This window comes from Amphiprion ocellaris, chromosome 18 (genome assembly GCF_022539595.1).
Source record: "Amphiprion ocellaris isolate individual 3 ecotype Okinawa chromosome 18, ASM2253959v1, whole genome shotgun sequence".
Classification (NCBI taxonomy): domain Eukaryota; kingdom Metazoa; phylum Chordata; class Actinopteri; family Pomacentridae; genus Amphiprion; species Amphiprion ocellaris.
In genome coordinates, this window is record NC_072783.1 from 17,638,469 (window position 1) to 17,643,957 (window position 5,489).

At 44.2% G+C, this 5,489-nt stretch overlaps 1 pseudogene; it reads left to right on the forward strand.

The window, feature by feature from the left end:
• The first annotated feature begins 4,552 nt into the window (after positions 1–4,552).
• Positions 4,553–4,890, forward strand: LOC111571626 (nicotinamide riboside kinase 2-like; annotated as a pseudogene).
• Positions 4,891–5,489: the final 599 nt, after the last annotated feature.

Below are 5,489 nucleotides of genomic sequence, written 5' to 3' on the forward strand. Positions count from 1 at the left end.
ACATATAGGCCCATACAGCTCACCTCACAGAGAGTGGCAGAGAATTAGAGACTGAAATGAAAGAGAAAAAGTGAAAAATAACAAGAAACATGACAGCTCTGATGTCATTCACCATTAGAAGCCATTAGTGGTTTTGAATGTTCCATTGAATGTTTTCAAGTCAGTGTGCTGTGGGTGAAAGCCCATTGACATCTTACTGTCACCCCATAAGTAACTTCACACACACTTGTGTGGATGTTTAGTGGTAAATTGGGAGCAGTGAAGCAGAAGTGGGGTCACAGTAGCTCTTTGACTAGCGCCGCTTCCACTGCACCTACAAAATCACACACACAAACACACACACACTTACACAGGCCATCGCTCCATCACCACCTAGCAGCCGATATCATGACGTCATCCACAGTGGCCCATCCTGTTTTTCCCTTGGCAGGGCATTCGGTGTGTCAGGCTGAGGTGGTGTAGACCTGAGCAATGAAAGATGAAAGACAGAAAGCGAAAAGAAGGATGAGGCTTGCTGCAGGAGAGGACAGATGTGCACACAGTCTGTCACCACCTCCACACCACACTATTTCCAACCACTTGACCGTTTTTACTCACCTTTCATCATCACACAGCCCTTTGTTGCTTTTTTCACATTAATATTATAGTGTCGACTAATTGGCTGTTATGTCTCTATTAGAATCATGTACCCATGGTTGCTTTGTCAAATTTCTACCTTTGGATTTCAACACTCTCTGTGATTTTATTCATGTTGTGGTTTGACTGAGACAATGGGAATATAAACCACAAGGTTCATCCTTCTTTCCCTGAATTCTTTCATCATTCCCAACCTCCTGACAATCATGGCAGCCTGTATGGACCATTTGATTGAACTGAAGTGCAGAATGGACAAAACTACAACATCAGCATGGAAAGCAATAATAAACTAGTGTGATATGCAATCAGTGCAGAAACAGTGTCCTCCCACACACTGGCATTCATGCTTTATTTGCCTTAATGCTGTTTGTGTCCTTAACTCTATGAGTCCTGTGCTATTTTCAGGCTAATTTTACTAAATTGGCTTAAATCATAGTCAATATAAGGATTAGTAACTAGTCTTGGCTATCCAGATCTTCCACTATTTGATATGAAAATTCTTGCAGATTTTTTTCAGGCTACTCTTTAGGGGGGAAGTTTATTTTGAAATTGTTCTGTTTTTACTTGCATTTCACCATAAATTGCTGGCCATAGAAATATATTTTCAGAATTGTATAGCAAAAATTACATGGGATCTGGCAATATTAGAACCATGAGAGTGGGATATTGTATAACTAAGAAACTGGAGAACAACTTTGCTTAGTGCCTAATGGAAATAAACGTCACTATTTTATTTACTGACGTGTTCATATACAGTACTTTTTTGAAGAGCTAGCAAAGCAGGCAAATGTTTTCTCCCAACCCCAAAAGTGGCCCCAAAAGACCACTTTTCCTTGAGTGCAAGTATGGTGACATAAATAAACTTCTGACAGTAAAAGTTTGGCTCACAAGAGAAGTAACTGAAGAAACCAAACCATGCATTTTGTTTCATCGTATCATTGCATCCCAAAAACAATCCCAGGAGAAGCTGATGTGGGTCACCATAGGCCCAGATTTCCCTCTAGAAGCAGCACCGAGACCAGATTAAGCAGAGCAGAGAGGAGCTGAGCAGATAGACAAGCTGCCTGCCAGTAACTCAGCCCAGAGTTTTATAGGAGCTGGGTCTGGTTATAATAGCTGGGAGAGGGAGGATAGAGGGAGGCTGGTGGAGGAGTTGGACAGCAGGGGTTATGTTTCCATGCCCCTGTGTGAGTGTGGATGATCCAAAACCTCATGTCTGTAAATGTCAGAGTTAGGAAGCAGAATCCAAGAATGAAATCTCTATAAGCTGTCCTGTAAGAAGCAGTAAACCCAGACTGGAATGGTACTGAGATCTTTATCAGAATATAGACACTGTACTGTACAGGCACTGCTAGAACCACACAAGGCCTTATAGTGGCAGCTGTTGTGTAAGTTCACCTTGTTCCAGGCTGGAGAGAGTTCTTTTTTACATGCAGTTGATTTGTGCTCATATTGTCAAAAAAAAAACAAAAAAAACTACGGTCTAGTGAACAACATCATTCCTTAAAAGTCTTGGACAGAATTAAAATGGCGCCATCTTATTTGGCCTTTGTGAACTTCGATGTGCAACTTGCAGCTTGTTCCCAAAATTTGACCCTTTTTTCATGATCAATAATCTCTTAAAGAGGAGACGGCTTTACTTGAGACGTTAAGACTTGAGCGTTTGTCACAATATGCGATGCAAGAACATACGCTGACAAATGCGAGAGAAACGTGAGATTCGCTGTATGACTCAACAAATACAATAGGAACCCATGAGTCATTGGTAAATGTTGTTACTGGTGAGTGTTGATGGCGTAGGTCACATCTCAAAACAGCAGTGCGATGTGGTGTACAGTGGAAAGGTTTCTTCACAGAGCTAGCTTCTGGTTCTCATTATTCTGAAGGGAGAGTGTCTGTTCCGCTGCACTGTTATGAGCTTAGCACATTTTATGAAAAGTGAGGCCTAAACACAAACTTAAACAGTGAAAAGATTGGTCGACTGCCGTAAAAAGATTGATTTTCAACACAGTTTTATGCTGATAATGCCAGACTTTTGGTTAGGTAGCACCATCTCACCAGCTTCCATGTGTTTTCTTTTATTTTGTAATAATCCTTTCACATGAGGTAAGCAGGCTGATTAGTGGGATGCAAACACACAAAAAAAGAAATTTGGAATAAGTCTTACACATGCAGGGAGGACACGTTGGGAACATATTGATACCTTTTAGGGTGACATGGTGAACCTGTCAGCAAGTTAATGCTATTTTTGTTCTGTATTTGGTCTCCACCAACCCTTAAGTGCAATACCTGGCTCTGTAGCTTCTAAAAGCTCCGCTCTATTGTATCTATTTATAGTTTGGTGCAAAGCAAACAGTTGTTGAAGAACCTACAAGAGAAGTCCAGTTGATTACTGAAGCTCCTACGATTACCATGACCTGGATGACTGAGAATCTACACAGACATACACTATATTGCCAAAAGTATTCGCTCACATGCCTTGACTGGCATATGAACCTAAGTGACATCCCATTCCTAATCCATAGGGTTCAATATGACGTCGGTCCACCCTTTGCAGCTATAGCAGCTTCAACTCTTCTGGGAAGGCTGTCCACAAGGTTTAGGAGTGTGTTTATGGGAATTTTTGACCATTCTTCCAGAAGTGCATTTGTGAGGTCACACACTGATGTTGGACCAGAAGGCCTGGCTCTCAGTCTCCACTCTAATTCATCCCAAAGGTGTTCTATGGGGTTGAGGTCAGGACTGTGTGCAGGCCAGTCAAGTTCATCCACACCAGACTCTGTCATCCATGTCTTTATGGACCTTGCTTTGTGCACTGGTGCACAGTCATGTTGGAAGAGGAAGGGGCCAGCTCCAAACTGTTCCCACAAAGTTGGGAGCATGGAATTGTCCAAAATGTCTTGGTATGCTGAAGCATTCAGAGTTCCTTTCACTGGAACTAAGGGGCCAAGCCCAGCTCCTAAAAAACAACCCCACACCATAATCCCCCCTCCACCAGACTTTACTCTTGGCACAATGCAGTCCGACAAGTATGGTTCTCCTGGCAACCGCCAAACCCAGACTTGTCCATCAGATTGCCAGATAGAGAAGCGTGATTCATCACTCCAGAGAACGTGTCTCCACTGCTCTAGAGTCCAGTGGCGGCGTGCTTTACACCACTGCATCCAACGCTTTTGATTGCACTTGGTGATGTATGGCTTGGATGCAGCTGCTCGGCCATGGAAACCCATTCCATGAAGCTCTCTGCTGAAGCACTGTTCTAGAGCTAATCTGAAGGCCACATGAAGTTTGAAGGTCTGTAGCGACTGACTCTGCAGAAGGTTGGCCACCTCTTCGCACAATGCGCCTCAGCATCCACTGACCCTGCTCCATCAGTTTATGTGTCCTACCACTTGGTGGCTGAGTTGCTGTCGTTCCCACACACTTCCACTTTCTTATAATACAGCTGACAGTTGACTGTGGAATATTTAGGAGCGAGGAAATGTCACGACTGGATTTGTTGCACAGGTGGCATCCTATCACAGTTCCACGCTGGAATTCACTGAGCTCCTGAGAGCGACCCATTCTTTCACAAGTGTTTGTAAAAGCAGTCTGCATGCCTAGGTGCTTGATTTTATACACCTGTGGCCATGGAAGTGATTGGAACACCTGATTCTGATTATTTGGATGGGTGAGCGAATACTTTTGGCAATATAGTGTACATAGAGGTCCTCTCTCTGTAGAAGAACTGCATTCCAGTGACAGCCCCTCCTCTACTCTTATCTTACTCACTAAACTCAAGTGCCATGGAGGATTCAAATAGTTGACGTTTCAGGCTGCAGACTTCTCTTTTACAGCTTTCTTCTACATCCGATCACTCCCGACCTGGTTTTTACTGACATTTTGACCTTTGGCAAGCTTTGACCAATCCGAGAAGATGAAGTACATCATCGGCATGGGCAGCGTAGCCAATGAAGGGAAAATCACCCTCACCAACCGACTGATCAAGAACCTGCCCAGCTGGTCCATCAGGATGACCTCTTCAAGCCCCAAGGTCAGATTGAAGTTGGTGAAGATGACTTTAAGCAGTACAATGTCATTACTGCTCTGGACATGGATGCCATGATTAGTATGATCTACATGTTACTGGAGAACCCGGAGAAGTTTGAGAAGTCTCGTGGTGTTAATAACACCCTGGACGCCGAGATCGTCCCAAAGTTCGAGCATAAGGAGGAGGAGACTCACATCCTTATTGTGGAGGGCTTCCTGCTTTAAACCTCCAGATCTTTGATCGATGTGCTGAACAACCAACATTATTTTATTTCCATCCCATATGAAGAATGCAGGGCTGCACAGTGGCGTAGTGATTAGCACTTTCGCCTTGCAGCGAGAAGGTCCCTGGTTCACGTCCCGGCTTTCCCGGGATCTTTCTGCATGGAGTTTGCATGTTCTCCCTGTGCATGCGTGGGTTTTCTCCGGGTACTCCGGCTTCCTCCCACAGTCCAAAAATATGCTGAGGTTAATTGATTACTCTAAATTGCCCGTAGGTGTGAATGTGTGAGTGTTTGTTTGTCTATATATGTAGCCCTGTGACAGACTGGCGACCTGTCTAGGGTGTCCTCTGCCTTCGCCCAAGTCAGCTGGGATAGACTCCAGCACCCCCCGCGACCCTAGTGAGGATTAAGCGGTGTATAGATAATGGAGGGATGGATGAAGAATGCAAAAAGAGGAGGTGCTCTAGGAACCACATGAGTCAGGAGCCCCCAGTCTGACCACTGTAACAACAGCTCTGATGCATGAATGAGGTGAAGCTGATTGGTGAGAATATAGACTGGGAAATGAGAAAACTAGGAAGAGGTGTGTGAGTGGGCAAG